Source organism: Scyliorhinus canicula, chromosome 3 (genome assembly GCF_902713615.1).
Source record: "Scyliorhinus canicula chromosome 3, sScyCan1.1, whole genome shotgun sequence".
Classification (NCBI taxonomy): domain Eukaryota; kingdom Metazoa; phylum Chordata; class Chondrichthyes; order Carcharhiniformes; family Scyliorhinidae; genus Scyliorhinus; species Scyliorhinus canicula.
This window is the reverse complement of record NC_052148.1, coordinates 261549327-261567705: the sequence shown is the minus strand read 5'-3', so window position 1 is coordinate 261567705 and position 18379 is coordinate 261549327.

Below are 18379 nucleotides of genomic sequence, written 5' to 3'. Positions count from 1 at the left end.
TTTTCCCCACCACAAAGAAGTCAATTCTGGTGTATAAGTTGTGTACTGGGGAGAAGAAGGAGAATTCTTTCTCCCCCGGGTGGGTGAACCTCCAGGGGTCCACTGCTCCCATCTGCTCCATAAAGTGACTGAGTTCCCTTGCCATGCTTGAGGTTTTTCCCGCTTTGGGGTTTGATCTGTCCGTCTTTGGATCCTGTACACAGTTGAAGTCCCCCCCCCCCCCCCCCCCATGATTAGTCGATGCGTCGCTATGTCCGGGATTTCTGCCATGGTCTTTTTGATGAAACTCGTGTCGTCCCAGTTGGGCGCGTACACGTTGACTAGAACTATTGGTGCCCCATCCAGGGCCCCGCTGACCATGATATACCGCCCCCCCCTGGGTCTGTAACCATCTTTGTCGCCCTAAACATCATCCTCTTGCCGATCAGGATCGCCACCCCCCTGGCCCTTGTCCCATAGCAGGAATGGTAGGGTTGTCCCACCCAGCCCTTTCTTACCCGCAGTTGGTCCTGCTCTCTTAGGTGCGTCTCTTGGAGGAAGACTATTTCGGCTCTCATATTTCTGAGGTGGGTGAGGACTCTGGATCTCTTCACTGGGCCGTTAAGTCCCCTTACGTTCCAGGTGATTATCCTCGTGGGGGGGCTTCTGCCCCCTCGCTCCTGTGGGATTAACCATACTTATCTGGTGGACGCGCCCCTGCCCTCCGGTGTTTCCCTTTGTTAGGGGGCCGTCCAGGATGGCCACTGTCACTGCTCTCCCCATGCGGTCGGGTCTCTGCACTCCGGGGTTTCCCCTTCTCCTGGGGGCACCCGCCATGGCCTCTGCCGCTGCCTCTGCCGCCGCCGCCGGCCGTTTCGTGGGGGGGGGGTCCCCTTCTCTGCCCTGCCCTGCCCTCCCCGCCGCTGAGATAAAGGCCCCGGCCTCTTCACTCTGCGGGAGCCCCTTTTAGCGCGACCGCTCCGCTCGCCGCCCGGAAGTCGAAAAGAGACACAGGGTTGATTCAACGTTACACCCACCTCATGGATTGTAGCAGACTGGTTCGTCAGTCTGAGTAGCTATAGAAGGATTAACAGTAGTGGCGAACCCGAGTCGGAGAAGTGTGAATAGTTTAATAAACATATTGAAGTTATCTCCACGTCTGAACTTTCCTTTCTCAAGTGCACCACAAGGAAGCCGCTTATGCTACACCTAGAGCATAACAAGACAGGTAGCACAGTGATTAGCACTGCTGCCTCACAGCTCCAGGCCCCCAGGTTCGATTCCCGGTTTGGGTCACTGTCTGTGAGGAGTTTGCACATTCTCCCCAGTGTCTGCGTGGGTTTCCTCCGGGTGCTCCGGTTTCCTTCCACAGTCCAAAGATATACGGGTTAGGCCAATCAGCTGTGCTAAAATTGCCCCTTAGTGTCCAATGATATGCAGGTTAGGTGGAGTTATGGGGATAGGGCTTGGAAGTGGGCCGAGGTAGGGCACTCCTTCAGAGGGTCGATGTAGACCCGATGGACCGAATGGCCTCCTTCTGCGCTGTAGGGAGTCTATGGTTCGAAATACGTATACATATACATACATATACACACACACATACACAAACACATACACATATACATACACACACACATACACACACACACACACACATACACACACACACAAACACAAACACATACACACACACATATACATACACACACAAACACATACACACACACACATATACATACACAAACACATACACACACACACATACACATACACAAACACATACATACACACACACATATACATACATACACGCACACATATACATACACATACACACACATATACATACACACACACATACATACACACACACATACACATATACATGCACACACACATATACATACACACACACATATACATACACACACACATACACACACATATACATACACACACACATACACCCAAACAAACACATACACAGATGCATGGTCACACACAAAAACACGCATAAAATATATCTATTGCAGCTGATGACCAACAGTTCAAAGCCCAGGTGAGAACTTTAAGACAAGCTGCAGACTCGTTCGAGAGAGAGAGAGAGAGATGGGCCAATGTGTGTGCTGAATCCCATTCAGGGATTTCAAATATCAAACTGATGTCATGGGTACATCTTGGGAGTATTTTTGAAAGGGTTATGTAATTAATTTAACATAATTGTGAAGTTTCAATTACCCCTTCCAGCTGTACATAGGAACATCGATTCAGAAAGAAAATGGCAGCCACGTACAGCACAGAAACAGGCCATTGAGCCTGACTGGGCTGTGCTGGTGTTTATGTCCCACACGAGCCTCCTCCCCCACCCCCCACCCCCCCACCCCCCGCTCCCTCATCTCATCCTATCAACATATCCTTCTATTCCTTTCTCACTCAAGTGTTTATCTAACCCACCTTTAAATACACCCCTCATTTTTATTCCTTTCCAGAGAAAACAACCTCAGCCTGTCCAGTCTTTCTGCAAGAGTACAACCTCACAACACTGACATAATCCTTTTCACACCTTGCCCACTGCTTCCACATCTGTTTTGTCATAAAGAGACCAAGAATTGATAATTGAATTATTTGACTGAACAGTTTTTGCTCTTTTTTGTGTTCTGGGCCTGGCAGCTTTGACAGAAAACTGAGTGATTTGATTTCCGCTCATTGGCACCTAGCAGCTGAACCAAGCTGTTTTAGGTTTAGTATAGAAAAACACCTCGAGGCACCTCGCAGAGGTGTAACGAGATTACAATAGGCACAGAGGCAGCAAAGGAGATATTAGGTGAGGTACCAGCGGCTTAGTCAATGAGGCGAGGGATAGACTTAAAGGGAGGGACACAGATGAAGTTGCTTTAGGGAGGGAATTTGGGCTCTGAGCAACGGAAGGCCCAGCTGGCGATGGTGGAATAATGGAGGCATCCGATGCACAAGAGAGTATAGTCGGGGGATTGGAGAGTTAGGGGAGCGCTGGTTAGAGGAACTGTTGCGTTGAGGAGTTTGCAGAGACAGCAGGCGTCTTGTGGCAGAATGGGTAATGTCCCTGCCTCTGAGCCTGGAGCTCCAGGTTCCATTCTGACCTCAGGACCCATTGGCCAAGGAAGGTGCATTCATGACGCGGTCAAACAGGGTGAGTGTCAATGTGTAAATCCTTCCGAAAATGTCAATGGCCAGCAGTAAGAGCGGGAGAGTCTCCTGATCAGCCAAGCCTGATGTAGAGTGGCACCCTTCAAGATATGAGCCTTTGGCGACAGACTGGAGACCCATTCTGGAAATAACTAGCTCTGGAAACAGACAGAAATCTGCCCAAGTGTGGGAAGAGAATTGGAAGTGGAGTTCCAGAGACAGCGAAGGTGGGAACTGTGATGGGAATTAAATTTAAGGCTGAGAATTTTGGTTGACCAGGACCCTGAGCAGAAGACCTACTGGATTAGGAGGGGTGACCAATGGGTCGGTTAAAGTGAAGGTTTTACGAGGAACAGCAGAGGGGTTTATGGAGGGGATTGAAGAATGTGGAGCCAGAATTGCTGATGGTGGAGTGAATTTGGGCTGCGGGGTTGCGGGGGGGGGGGGGGGGGGGGGGGGGGAATAAGAGGGGGAGAGTTGTACAAATGGTGAGATTGGAGCCAGAGGAAATGATTCAGAAAGGCGATGACAGTTATGTGGATTAGAACTTTAGACTTGAGATGTTGGCTAATTGTGAGCCAGTGTAGATCATTGATGGCAGGGTTGACGGATGAGCCAGACCTGTGGTTGGATAGGATACAGATAGCAGGACTTGGATGAGCTGAGGTTTTTGGTGGGTGGATGATTGAACCCCAGCCAGCAGCCCATTGGTATAGTCGGGTCAGAAGGTGACAACAGCACGGATGAGCTTCCGTTAACGGAATTGATTGTTTCTTGATGCTCATCACCTCTGCCCAAGTAATGTCTCCAAGCTTTCCCATTTTACTTTTCCCTTTTTACACTGTTGCTGCCTTTCTGCACCCTCTCATCCAAAGTTACAACGAGCCTGAAACTGACATTTGGCTCATCTTCCTTGTGGCACAATTCCTTTCACAATCACATCAGCTCTGGGCCAGTGAAACACGTGGAAAATCATCCCCACACCGCTTGTCCCGTGCAGGTTATTGCACATACAAAACACAAAATGAACAAAATCAAATTGGAATGTTCTTCCTTTGCATAATTATAACCGTGTTTTTTTAAAATAATGAGCTGTGCCTCTCTGACTTCAAAGAATTGGTTTGGCCAACTGCATAATGATCACAATTTTAAGCAACATTGAATGTAAAACCATTGCTATTATGTCTGGAAGGAATTATTCTAATTGACATTCTGTTCTCCAACTTGGTAGTGCAGTTCAATGAAACACTTTTGGTGTGTCGTCACTGTTGTAATGTTTCGGAAATCTGACAGCCAATTTGTTAACGACAAGCTCCCACAAACAGCAATGAGATAATGAGGCTCTTAGTCAGAAGGTTTAACCTTGGCGAGCACTCACGTGCAGTACTGAGGAACTACTGCGTTGTTGGAGGTGCTGTTTTTTGTTTGAGAGATTAAACCTGGTTTGAAGAGGTGTCATTTACTCTATAAGGGACTTGGAGATAATCAGGTTTTAGTTTTTATTAAGCTATCTATTTACACTATTTACACCCAGGTCTTCATGGTATGTTTACTGTTCTCTGAACACAGAGTGTCCTATTTGACTCCCTTGAAGTCCCTTGGTCATCTGACTCTGATATCATGCTTACATCATTATTCACATCATTGTCGAATTAGCATAACTGTTAACCCTTTACTCCACATCTCCCCCAACCCCTGCCCAGTATGATCTCAAAACGGAAAAATTATTTTGTTAAACTGCTTTCATTCCATTCCGTCCACCGGTTACCTCATGTACTGTTGACAATTTCCTTCCAATTCCTACCTCTTCCCCCTTTAGATGGTCCCCGTTGGGATTTAAGTATCTGGGTGCCATAATCACCCCTTGCTGAGGCAGTTCTATGGAGCCAGTTTCCCTCAGTTGATTGCTTCCATTAGGTGGGACTTGGGTGGGCAGCACGGTGGCGCAGCAGGTAGCATTGCTGCCTCACGACGCCAAGATCCCAGGTTCGATCCCGGCTCCGGGTCACTGTCCGTGTGGAGTTTGCACATTCTCCCCGTGTTTGCATGGGTTTCGCCCCCACAACCCAAAGATGTGCAAGATAGGTGGATTGGCTACGCTATATTGCCCCTTAATTGGAAAAAATGAATTGGGTACTCTAAATTTAAAAAAAAGGTAGGACTTCGTTTGTTAGTCATCCCTCTTGATCTCGTAGCTGGACAGGCTTGCCTTGATTAAAATGAATTTGTTGTCTAGATTGTTATATCCCCTCCAGATGCTGCCAATATTGTTGTCAAATGGAGTTGTAAAATAGATTAATGGAATTATTAGCTTGTTTATCTAGAATAAGAAGAATCCGCGCCTAAAGTTTACTAAGCTTCAGCTCCCAGGGGGTGGAGGAGGGTAGGGGGGGCGCCGGATGTACCGAACATGAGGCTGTATCAACTGGCTTCTCAACTCAGGTTCATAAAGGACTGGAATAGGAAGGACTCTGCCTCCATTTGGCTCGACATTGAAGAAGAATCTCTATGGGTCGTGTTATTTTATGGAGACACTAAGGCAGGAATTGCTAAATGTAATAATCCTATCACTATTAGAACTCTTAGAGTTTGGAGATTGCTCCACCAATTAGGAGGGAGATATAAAACTGGTTTCCACTCTCTCTCCCGTCCAGGGCAGCCCAGACCTCCCATCGGGTCTGATGGATCATGGCTTTGACACATGGAAGGACGGAGACATTTGGAGGGTGGGAGACATGTTCAGAGATGCTTCTTTGTCATCCTTTGGGAAGCTATGTCAACAATTTGACATCCCGAGATTTATTTTTTTAAAGTATTTACAGCTTAGGGACTTTCTCCTCAATAAGACAACTTTATATCTTGACTCCTCCATTTCCCTTGTGAAACAAATCCTTAATTCTGTTGACTCTAAATAGTGGATTAGTAAATTCTACTGCACCCTCTGTTCTAGATTAGGTACCCTACAGTCTTGGGAAAAAGAATTGGGGACTACCATTGATGAGGAGACATGGGGTAGTGTATGGGATGATGCCAGTACAATTTCTGTTTGCAATAATATCATTGAGACTCAATTAAAGATACTGCACTGCTTATGCAAGACACTGCACTGCTTACTAAAGTGCCTGGTGATCAGCATAATTTATATTGCGTATGGTCCGCACTGAGTGTTGCCTCTTTGCATTAGAGTGCAGCTGGAGTTTGGTGAAACAGGGAGTCTCAAGTGGTACATTTTAAGGAATAATTTAAGGGCTGATTTCAATCTAAAGCCTAGTTCGTTCTTGAATTTCAAAGTTAACTAGAAGTTGTTTTTTTGCCTGGTGAAGTTTAATTGCAGTTTTAAAACAGGGGTTTACAGGCTCTCAGTCGAAGCTGGTTAATTAGGCAACTGGTTTAATCCAGTTTCAGATGCCTTGAATTAGGGAGGATTCCTGCAGTGCTGCCTTGTTGCATTCGAGTACAGCTGGGCTTTGGTGAAACAGGGAGTTAGGTGATCAATCCCTTCGTTCCTCTGCTTGTTGAGTAATAATCGCGAGTATTTCTGCTCTTTAAAATTAAAGTAAGGTGTTAGGGAATTTGGAGCATAACGGGAAAGTGGGGTTTTAAATAACTCTTACAGCACAGAACACTGGAGGTCAGAGAGAGAGTGAGTCCGAGGAACAGCTGAGCAGAGCAGTGGGGAATGTTTAAAAGGAGCAGCCCAGTGTACCTTCACTCAATCCAGAGGAGCAGCCCAGTGTACCTTCACTCAATCCAGAGGAGCAGCCCAGTGTACCTTCACTCAATCCAGAGGAGCAGCCCAGTGTACCTTCACTCAATCCAGAGGAGCAGCCCACATCCCTTCACTCAATCCAGAGGAGCAGCCCAGTGTACCTTCACTCAATCCAGAGTAGCAGCCCACATCCTTCCACTCAATCCAGAGGAGCAGCCCAGTGTACCTTCATTCAATCCAGAGGAGCAGCCCACATCCTTTCACTCAATCCAGAGGAGCAGCCCAGTGTACCTTCACTCAATCCAGAGGAGCAGCCCACATCCTTTCACTCAATCCAGAGGAGCAGCCCACATCCCTTCACTCTATCCAGAGGAGCAGCCCACATCCTTTCACTCAATCCAGAGGAGCAGCCCAGTGTACCTTCACTCAATCCAGAGGAGCAGCCCACATCCCTTCACTCTATCCAGAGGAGCAGCCCACATCCTTTCACTCAATCCAGAGGAGTAGTCCACATCCCTTCACTCAATCCAGAGGAGCAGTCCACATCCCTTCACTCTATCCAGAGGAGCAGCCCACATCCTTTCACTCAATCCAGAGGAGCAGCCCACATCCTTTCACTCAATCCAGAGGAGCAGCCCACATCCCTTCACTCAATCCAGAAGAGCAATCCAGCACCACTCCGCTCAATCCAGAGGAGCAGCCCACATCCCTTCACTCAATCCAGAAGAGCAATCCAGCACCACTCCGCTCAATCCAAAGGCAGAGCTCTGAGGTGACATCATGATTCAGAAGCGATGCGGGGCAAATGGAAGCTTCAGATTAGGTGAGTGCAGACAGTGAGTATTTATACTATTATTATCGCTTCTAGATTTTAAAGACTATATTTTGTGGTTTATAGTTTGTAAGGCCTATGTTCTGTATTAATGAGGTCAAGGGAAGAAGGGCCCAAAAGTATTTGATATTATTTGATTTTAAGAGTATTTTAAAGATTGAATCCAAAGAGGTAAGCCATGGCGGGAGAATTCAAAGCAATGGTTTGCTCATCTTTCCCTATGTGGGAAGCCGGACACATTTCCAGTGCACAGAGCTAACAAGTGTGCAGGAAGCGTCTCCAGCTGTAGCTCCTGGAAGCCCAGGTTTCAGAGTTGGGGCAGAAGCTAGTGACACTGTAGAGCAGAGAGTATAGTGGGTTGTACTTGTAGAGTAGTAGTCTCACCACAGGCTCAGACGCCACAGGCAGGAAGGGAATGGGTGAACACCAGGCAGTGCAAGATGGCGGGGCAGGCAGTGTAGGAATCTCCAGTGGCTATTCCCCTCCAAAACAGATATACCACTTTGGATACTGTTGAGGGGAATGGCCTCTCAGGAGAGCTAACACATAGGGGCAGCAGGGAATCAGAAAGGCTAATAGAATGTTGGCCTTTATTTCAAGCGGGTTGGAGTTTAAGAGTAAGGAGGTCTTGATGCAACTGTGCAAGTACTGTGAAGTACTGTGAGCAGTTTTGGTCCCCCTTATTTAAGGAAAGGTATTGGCCGAGATTCTCTGTTGCGAGTCCACCCGCTCCCAGCTGCTAGCGAGGACGGAGAATATGGCACTTTGCCAAATTTCCCATTCACTGCAGCGAGACCGGAGAATCCCACTGCCGAGAACGGATGGAGAATTCCGCCCATTATTCCATTGGAGATGGTTATGAGAACGTAAGAACATAAGAAATAGAAGCAGGAGTAGGCCATATGGCCACTCGAACCTGCTCCGCCATTCAATGAGATCATGGCTGATCCTTTTGTGGACTCAGCTCCACTTTCCGGCCTGAACACCATAACCCTTAATCCCTTTATTCTTCAAAAAACTATCTACCTTTACCTTAAAAACATTTAATGAAGGAACCTCAACTGCTTCACTGGGCAAGGAATTCCATAGATTTACAATCCTTTGGGTGAAGAAGTTCCTCCTAAACTCAGTCCTAAATCTACTTCCCTTATTTTGAGGCTATACCCCCTAGTTCTGCTTTCACCCGCCAGTGGAAACAACCTGCCTGCATCTATCCTATCTATTCCCTTTATAATTTTATATGTTTCTATAAGATTCCCCCTCATCCTTCTAAATTCCAACGAGTACAGTCCCAGTCTACTCAACCTCACCTCGTAATCCAACCCCTTCAGCTCTGGGATTAACCTAGTGAATCTCCTCTGCACACCCTCCAGCACCAGTACGTCCTTTCTCAGGTAAGGAGACCAAGACTGAACACAATACTCCAGGTGTGGCCTCACTAACACCTTATACAATTGCAGCATAACCTCCCTAGTCTTAAACTCCATCCCTCCAGCAATGAAGGACAATGATTAAAAGGCAGTGAAGGTTCAGAGAAGGTTCACTGGGATGGTCCCCTGCTCTGGAGGGATTGTCTTATGAGCAAACAGGTTGGGACTCATTGGAATTTAGAGGAATGGGAGGTGACCTCATTCAAACATATCAGATTCTTAAGGGGCTTGCCAGGGTAAATGCTGAGACGACGATTCCCCTCATGGGAGAGTCTAGGATCAGATGGCATAGACTCAGAATAAAGGAGTGCCGATTAAAGACTGTAATGCGGAGGAATTTCTTCTCTCGGAGGGTTGTGCATCTTTGGAACTCCTTGCCACAGAGAGCTGTGCGAGCCGAGGCTTTGTGTATATTTAAGGCTGAGGTACATAGATTCCTGTTCAGTAAGGGAGTAAAGGGTTACGCGGAAAGGGCAGGAAAGTGGGCGTGAGGAATGTCGGGTCAGCCCTGACCCTATTGAATGGTGGAGAAGGCTCGAGGGGCCGAATGGCCTCCTCCTGTTCCTATTTCTTTTGGTCTTATGGGCCTGGGCTAAGATTCAATCCTATTGGTCTGGTGTAATCAGAGAGCTTGAGAAGATCTTTGACCGAACCCCTTTATTCCTAATTCTGGGTCTTTCAGACAGGAGAGTTACTGACGCTAATTAAAAAATGTTGCATAACATCCTGACTTTCGCACCTCGTAAAAATATCCAATGTTCCTGGATCGGTGACAAATATCTTTCAATCCAAAACTGGCATTAGTAATGGAGTGTATTCCGGTGGAATTCCTGACATCTGTGATCCGTTCTAAATCTGATTCATTCTGTAAAATATGGGATTCCTATCTTAATTTTATAGGCTCCATCTTGTCTGACTTGCTCCTGTTGGGCTTTCATCAGTCACACTGTATGGTATATGATAATGTATGTCTTGACCTCGCAATACTTGATGTTTTACACCCTGAACTGTTATCCTTTTGTATCTACATGGCCTTATCCTCATTTCCCCCTTGATTTGTAATCTGTTATTAACCTGTTATTGGATTCTCCGTCCCTGAGACTAAGTGTTGACGCCAGGGCAGGATCCGATCACTTTCACGACAGCAAAACTGGCGTCGAACCTGGACCGATTCAGCGACTGTGGAGGGGCTAGCAACGGCGCCACGTGGAACACAAACTAATCCAATGAAAAACGGTGTGGGATTAGCCGGATCCGTGATTGAAACTCGGGAGGCTGACGAGCTGCAGCCGCACGTACACATTGCACTCCCCACACACCTTCATCCCAGCCAACAAGATGGCACTGGTTATGCTGGAGCACACCCATACAGCTGATGGGTCGGCTGGGGCCAGAGGGCACTAGGGGGTGGCCTGGGGGTCACCTATATGACCCGTGGCCCTAAGTTCGCAGTGGGCTGTCAGCGGCATGTGCAGCTGCATGGCTGCCTTGCCGGCTGCGGCAATGGTGCTCCATGCCCGTCCCCACAGCCCACCTCCTGGCCACCCTCCACTACTCCCCCCAGCCCTGGCAGAAGCCCCCCCCCCGGCCAGAGGCACAACTGTGAGCAAACTATGGCGATGTTGGACACTTTCCGTTCCCCCCCTCTCTCCCTCAGCAGCTGCCACGTCAGTTTCACAATGTTTAAAAGCACAAGTGAACTGCGCCGTGGGGAACTCGCCCATCAGAAGCGGAAAATCACGGAGGCCCCGGAGAATACCAGATCAGGTCCGCTAATGATATGCAAACGGTGTTTTCCGTCCATGCGTTCCAGACCGCATTGACACCGCTGTTGAGGTGACGGAGAATTGCGATTTGGCGTCAAATTGGTGTCCTCACGATATTGGCATCGGAACCTATTCTCCGCCCAATTGCGTTTCCCGAATTCAGTGTCAGCCAACGGAGAATCCCGCCCCCGGTGGAGGCAAAAACAAATTACTGCAGATACTGGAACCTGAAACAAAAACAGAAAATACTGGACAATCCCAGCAGGTCTGGCAGCGTCTGTGGAGAGAGAAGGGAGCTGATGGTTTGAGTCGAGGTGACTCTTTGTCAAAGCTGGAGAACTGGAAATAGGGTCAGATTTATACTGTTCCCCCCCCCCCCCCCCCGCCAACAACAGTAACATCTTTGGCAATCTTACCTACCGCCGGCCCCCTATCGAACCTCACCATTCCACGCCACCCCAACAACAGTATAAATCTGACCCTATTTCCAGTTCTCAAGCTTTGACAAAGAGTCGCCCCGACTCGAACCGTTAGCTCCCTTCTCTCTCCACAGACGTTTTTGTTTAAACTGGAGGCACTAGTTCCTTAAGTGTATGGTTCTAAACTTATCCTGTCTTGTTTGTTCCTTTATTTGCAATAATTGTTGTTCTGAACTGTACCTGATTTGCATTGTTTACTGTTTCTTTTTTTCTGCTGGGAAGGGCGCTGGGCAAGAATGGGCCGAATAAGGAGGCCCTGGACTTCCTCATCACCCAAGTCTTCTCTCAACCCGTCCCCAATCAAAAACCTCAGCGCAGCCAGCCCCCTCCTTCCTGTTTCCCGTTGCCAACAACCATTTCCACAGGCCTACCCTGCCCCAACCTATCACAACTTCCAATTCACCAATCAGCTGCTTTGGTTTTGTTCCCAATGTGGCCTCACAGGAGACGACTGCAGTGCTATTTAAGCTGTGATGATCTTTGACCCACATGTCCTAGAACATAGAACATAGAACATAGAACATAGAACAGTAAAGCACAGAACAGGCCCTTCGGCCCTCAATGTTGTGCCGAGCCATGATCACCCCACTTAAACCCACGTAACCCCGTAACCCAACAATCCCCCCCATTAACCTTACACTACGGGCAATTTAGCATGGCCAATCCACCTAACCCGCACATCTTTGGACTGTGGGAGGAAACCGGAGCACCCGGAGGAAACCCACGCACACACGGGGAGGACGTGCAGACTCCACACAGACAGTGACCCAGCCGGGAATCGAACCTGGGACCCTGGAGCTGTGAAGCATTGATGCTAACCACCATGCTACCGTGAGGCCCCAATAATTCCCCTAAAGTCAGGAAAATTTGTAATTTCTTTAAAATATCTGTAGAACATGTGACTGTTTTCAGAAATGTTTGAAAAGGACTTTTTAAGAGTTTGCATCAACTGTGAAGGAATCAATTGTACCTTCCTCGGGTAATAAGAATTGCTGGTCCCTGTGACAATAAAACCCTTGAACCGGATGCAGTACAAACAAGATTACATTTAAGAAAGAAAATTTATGGATGGCTGACACAAAGGAGAGCTGCAAACAGAGGTGCTGGAGGATGAAGGTAATCAGTTGACAGATGCAGACCCCAACCAAAGTAGACCAGGACAGAAAGAAGAGAACAGAGAATTATTGTGAGAAGAAGCAAATCACTCTCAGAAAGAGGTCAGTCTTTTTTCCGTTTTTGGCAGAAAAGCAGACAGGGACTCTTGGGGGCAATATGCGAGTTGGCAAAAATGGTCCAACAGCTGGAAGGCTAAGTGAACAGCTCAGAGATACTGCTGACTGATTTCGCCGAAGTGTCCAAACCACGGAGTGGGGTATTGCTGATTGAGAAAGCTACACCATCAGGACTGTTGTGACTTGAGGGAGGGAGAGGGTTTTGTAGAATTGTGCCTTGCCAATGATAATCCCACTCGTGAAACTTGAAAGTGAAGGCTGTTGTTAGATAGGACTCCTGACCTCCACTGTGAAAATAAAGAACAGAATAACAATAATAATCTTTATTAGTGTCACAAGTAGGCTTACAGAATATAGTGGATCTGTGTAGCTACTCATTGATACGTTTGTGCAGGGAGTGATGTAAGTGCTTGCGGTTTTGTAAGATATATTTTTGTTGGGCAGCGCGGTAGCACAAGTGGCTAGCACTGTGGCTTCACAGCGCCAGGATCACTGGTTCGATTCCCCACTGGGTCACTGTCTGTGAGGAGTCTGCACGTTCTCCCCGTGTGTGCGTGGGTTTCCTCCGACAGTCCAAAGACGAGCAGGTTAGGTGGATTGGCCATGCTAAATTGCCCTTAGTGTCCAAAAAGGTTGGGAGGGGTTATGGGGATGGGGTGGAAGTGAGGGCTTAATGTGACTCAACGCAGACTCGATGGGCCGAATGTCCTCCTTCTGCACTGTATTGAGCCGAATTGTATTGACTACTTAAAGTGAAATTTACCTTTTTTATTCGAAGTATCATTTGCCTGTTAATTCATGGGTGATTTGCATTGGTTCTGATTTGTGTTAAAGTAACAGTTGCAGAAAGTGAAATCTTGTTGGTAATTTCTTTTTGGGGGGGTCATTTGATGAATTTGGTTTATTGTGGGTTAAGGTTCCCCCTCAAGGATTGTAACAAAAGTGCGGTTAAGACGGGCCAAACTTCACACTGAACTCTCCAGCGAATTCCTCCCAGTTTGCCTTCTGCCATTGGCATATTCTGGACTGCCAACCCTCTCATGAAATTAAAATTAAAATTAAAAATGAAAATCGCTTATTGTCACGAGTAGGCTTCAATGAAGTTACTGTGAAAAGCCCCTAGTCGCCACATTCCGGCGCCTGTTCGGGGAGGCTGGTACGGAAAACATACCACTTGTAGCAATTTATTTTGTTCCTACTTCCACACAATAAAGAGAATATCAGATTGGCTGCCATTTAACGCCTCATCTCTGCCTTTATTCGACTCTGCATTGAAGTTAAATTACCTTCTTGGCACCTCAGGTTAAAATTACCCTTCTGCACCCGATAGTGCCCTCATCAGTCAAAGGGATACAATGGTTAGGTGGCAAAAAGTTACCGTTAGCAGCCTAGATTATTGCAAGGTGTAGGAGGCACAAGCTCTCTGTTCCCTCAAAGGAATGCAAAGTTCGATTTATTACGTCCATAAAGACCCTGCTTCATATTTTGATGTACTTTTAATTTCCGTTGCGATCAAAGCCTGCCCTAAGAAGGTCCAGATTCCCTTTGAAGCAGGAACACGCACGATCGTGAACAAAAGGCTGACTCTAGTTGTTAGCGATGTTCGCCGAGAATTCCTGTGATCTGCTTGCAATGTATCTGCTGCTGCAACATTGTTAAATGGAAATCAGGAAACGCTGCAATTACAGAGCCAGCCTCTGAGGAATGAAAATCTTTGCGAATATCTCGGCAGATGCTCCCATGCTGCCTGAAACATTAACCTGCCCTTTCTGTTTTAGGAACGGGGGTAGAGCATTCAGCCCCTCGAGTCCGCACCACAATTCAATTAAAAAATAAAAATAAAAAATTAGCCGTTTTCCCACCTTTGTCCCCTCAATCCCTTGATACTCGTGTCTAACAAAATTCTATTGACCTTGACATTGACATCTATTGATCGCAAACTCCACCTGAGTCCAGAAATCCCCGGCTTTTGGAAGAGCGAGTCCCAGATTTTCACTATCTCTGGTGTGAAAAGGTGCTTTCCGATTTCCTTCCCAAGTGACCTGTTCTAATTTTAAGGCCTTGTTCTTGATTCCTGCATGGTGATATGCCTGTCGATAATATTGCATGTACTCAGCAGTGTGTCCTCCCACCAGCAGGTGGCGTCAGGCCACATCCGACGATTGGCAGAAGGTTGTAAGGTGTACATGAGGACAGTCGTGCATAGGGGTACTTCCAGGAGAATCTAAAGTAACTCTTTTGTAACTTGCTCTGTATCTGATCATTACCTTACCACATGTACATGAATAAATCCTGGTTCCTGCTAAGTCCCCAGCAGTTTTGTAGAATCATAGAATCATAGAACTTACAGTGCAGAAGGAGGCTATTTGGCCCAACAAGTCTTCACCAGCCCTTGGAAAGAGCACCCCTACTTAAGCCCTCGCCTTCACCCTATCCCCGTAACCCAGTAACCCCACCTAAACTTTTTGGTCACTCAGGGCAATTTATCATGGCCAATCCACCTAACCTGCACATCGTTTAACTGTGGGAAGAAACCAGAGCACCCGGAGGAATCCCACGCAGACACTGGGAGAACATACAGACTCCGCACAGACAGTGACCCAAGCCAGGAATCGAACCTGGGACCCTGGAGCTGTGAAGCAACTGTGCTGCCCCTAGATTCCTTGCCAGACGATGAACACAGAACACATCCTGCACCAGAGGAAATCTCCCCGATCAAACCCTTTTAACATTTTAAACACCTCGACCAGACCACTCCTTAGTCTTCTCTACTCAAGCCCCGGTGTCATTTTTCAAGCATTTTCAGAAGCTCAATAACACCCGACATGGTTTATTTTGTCCCTGTGATTTGACAGCTGACAGAGCGAATGAGGGAAACACTTCAAGGGCTTTTATTTTAATGACTCGCTTTCAGAACTTTATTCAACTTGTTTTTTGAACACATTGAGCAATCCAGGTGAAGGGCCAAGGCAGATAGTGTGAAGAGAGAGAGAGAGATGGTAAAAGTAGGAATCCCAATCAGAGGAAGAGTAGACTGCGGAAGGTGAGGACTGTAACGTCCTGGGAAATTAAGTCAAAAATGTAACAGGAAAAAATAATTTTGAAAGGGAATTGGTTTACATACTGGAAAAGGAAATGTTTAGGCAGCACGGTGGCACAGTGGTTAGCACTGCTGCCTCACGATGCCGAGGCCCCAGGTTCGAATCCCAGCCCTGGGTCACTGTCCGTGTGGAGTTTGCACATTCTCCCCGCGTTTGCCTGGGTTTCGCTCCCACAACCCAAAGATGTGCAGGTTAGATGGATTGGCCACACTAAAGTGCCCCTTTATTGGAAAAAAATGAATTGGGTACTCTAAATTTAAAAAAAAGGAAAGGAGATGTTTGTGTAATGGACGCATCCCAACTGCAAAAGATACAGGGCGGGATTCTCCAAAATGGAGACAAAGTCCCGATGCCGGAGTGAAAACCGGAGTGTTTCACTCCGGCGTCGGAGCCCGCTCCCAGCCCCCTATTTTCCCGCCCCTGGGGGGCTAGGAGCAGCGTTGCGTATTTAACGCGCGCTGGGCCTTGGCACCGCCTAAAAAGTGAGGCCGCGTAAATGACGCGGCTGGCGTCGCGTAAATGAAGTCACCCGCGCATGCGCGGTTGCCGTCCTCCCCGAGGCCGCCCCGCAAGAAGATGATGGCGGATGGATCTTGCGGGGCGGCGGAGGAAACGAGGCCCTCCTTTAGAGAGGCCGGCCCGCCGATCAGTGGGCCCCGATCGCGGGCCAGAACCCATCGGAGCCGCCCCCCCCCCCCGGTGCAGGAATCCCCCTCCCCACCCCCCCACAGCCCCCCCCCCCCCCCCCCCCCCCCCCCAGCGTTCCCACGCAGTTCCCGCCGGCAGCGACCATCCGGGCCAGAGAATCGCCGCTCGCCTTTTGGAAATGGCGAGGGGAGATTCTTCGAGCGGCCAGCCGTGATTCACGCCACGCTGTTTTGTTGGGCGGGGGGGGGGGGGGGAGAATTGCGTGCGGGTGCCGGGGCGGCATGGCGGGACTCGCGCGGTGCCCCGGCGATTCTCCCACCCGCCGTGGGGGGGGGGGGGAGAATTCCGCCCACAATGTGGCCGGATTCTCCGGCTGTTCATTGGGGGTGTGATTCTCTGGTCCCGCGGGGCAGCAACGTGGGTTTCCTGGCAACGCGGGGTGGCTTTAATGGGAATCGCTATTGGCAGCGGCAGGAACAGGGAATCCCGCTGCTGGCGAACACTGCCACCTGCCGCTGCCGAGCCACACGCGGCTGGATGGCTGGAGAGTCGCGTTCTTGATGTCTGAGGGCAAAGATCTGTAATATTGACACAACAACATTTTGCTGCCACCAGCACTCCACCCAGTAACTTGGCAGAACATTCAGGACAGGCAAACCTAAATATCAGCCAAGGTACAAATCCAAAACCCACAGATCACTGGATTGGAGGCTAACAGTCTCCGGCAGGGGAGATACAGGCTGACAAAATTCCTCCAGGATTCTGGGCAAGCTGTTGATTTATGCAAATTGGAATGAACCACAGACAGGAAGAGAAGGATGGGCCCCTGTGCAGAGAATGGAATGCTTGACTACTTTACAGTCTAATCCTAACCTCTGCTGGGCCTGAGCTGACGTTGGGACAAGGAATTACCTAAGAATGGTGATGGTGGTATCCTGGGAATTTTCTGAAAGGTATGACTCCATGAGAATGTCTACCTCAGGCTGTTGTTTGACGAGTTTGTGAGGCAGCTCTCCCAATTTTCGCACAAACCCCAAGATGTTAGTGACCACTGCACAGTCCCTGTGGGGATGAAGTGCCGTCTTCACATTGAGGATACCCTCCACTGCAGGGTGTGACACCACCAACCTGCTAAACGGGATAGATTTTGAACAGGTCTAGCAACGCAAGATTGGGCAACCATCAGATACTGAACCATCCGCAGCAGCAGAATTGTACTCAGCCACAATCTGTAATCCCATGGCTCGGCATATTCCCCCACACTACCATTACTATCATGCGAGGAGATCAACCCTGGTTCAATGAAGAGTGCAGGAGAGCATGCCAGGAGCAGCACCAGGCTTGCCGAAAAATTAGGTGTCAACCTGGTGAAGCTACGACATAGGATTATTTGCGTGCCAAACAGCATAAGCAGCAAGGAATAGACAGCGCTAAATGATCCCACAACCAATGGATCAGATCTAAGCTCTGCAGTCCTTCCACATGTAACTCTGAATGATGATTGACAGTTAACAAAGTCAATGGAGGAGAAGGCTAGACAAATATTCCTCAATGATGGGGACAAGAGCAGCAGGCACATGGGAACATCACCTCCTGGAAGTTCCCTTCCATGGTACTCACCATCCTCACTTGGAACTATATCACCATTCCTTCACCTGTCGCTGGTTCACAATCATGGAACTCCCTCCCTAACAGCACTGTGTGTGTACCTATACAACGGGGAAAGCAGCGGTTCAAAAAGGCAGCTCGCCACACCTTTTCAAAGGAATTTAGAATGGGCAATAAATAGCCAGCGACACCCACATCCCGCAGTCCAAAGATGTGCAGTGTTGGTGGATTGGCCATGCTAAATTGTCCTTAATGTCCAAAATTGCCCTTAGTGTTGGGTGGGGTTACTGGGTAATGGGGATAGGGTGGAGGTGTTGACCTTGGGTAGGGTGCTCTTTCCAGGAGCCGGTGCAGACTCAATGGGCCGAATGGCCTCCTTCTGCACTGTAAATTCTATAATTCAATGATAAATGAATTTTAAAAAAAATTC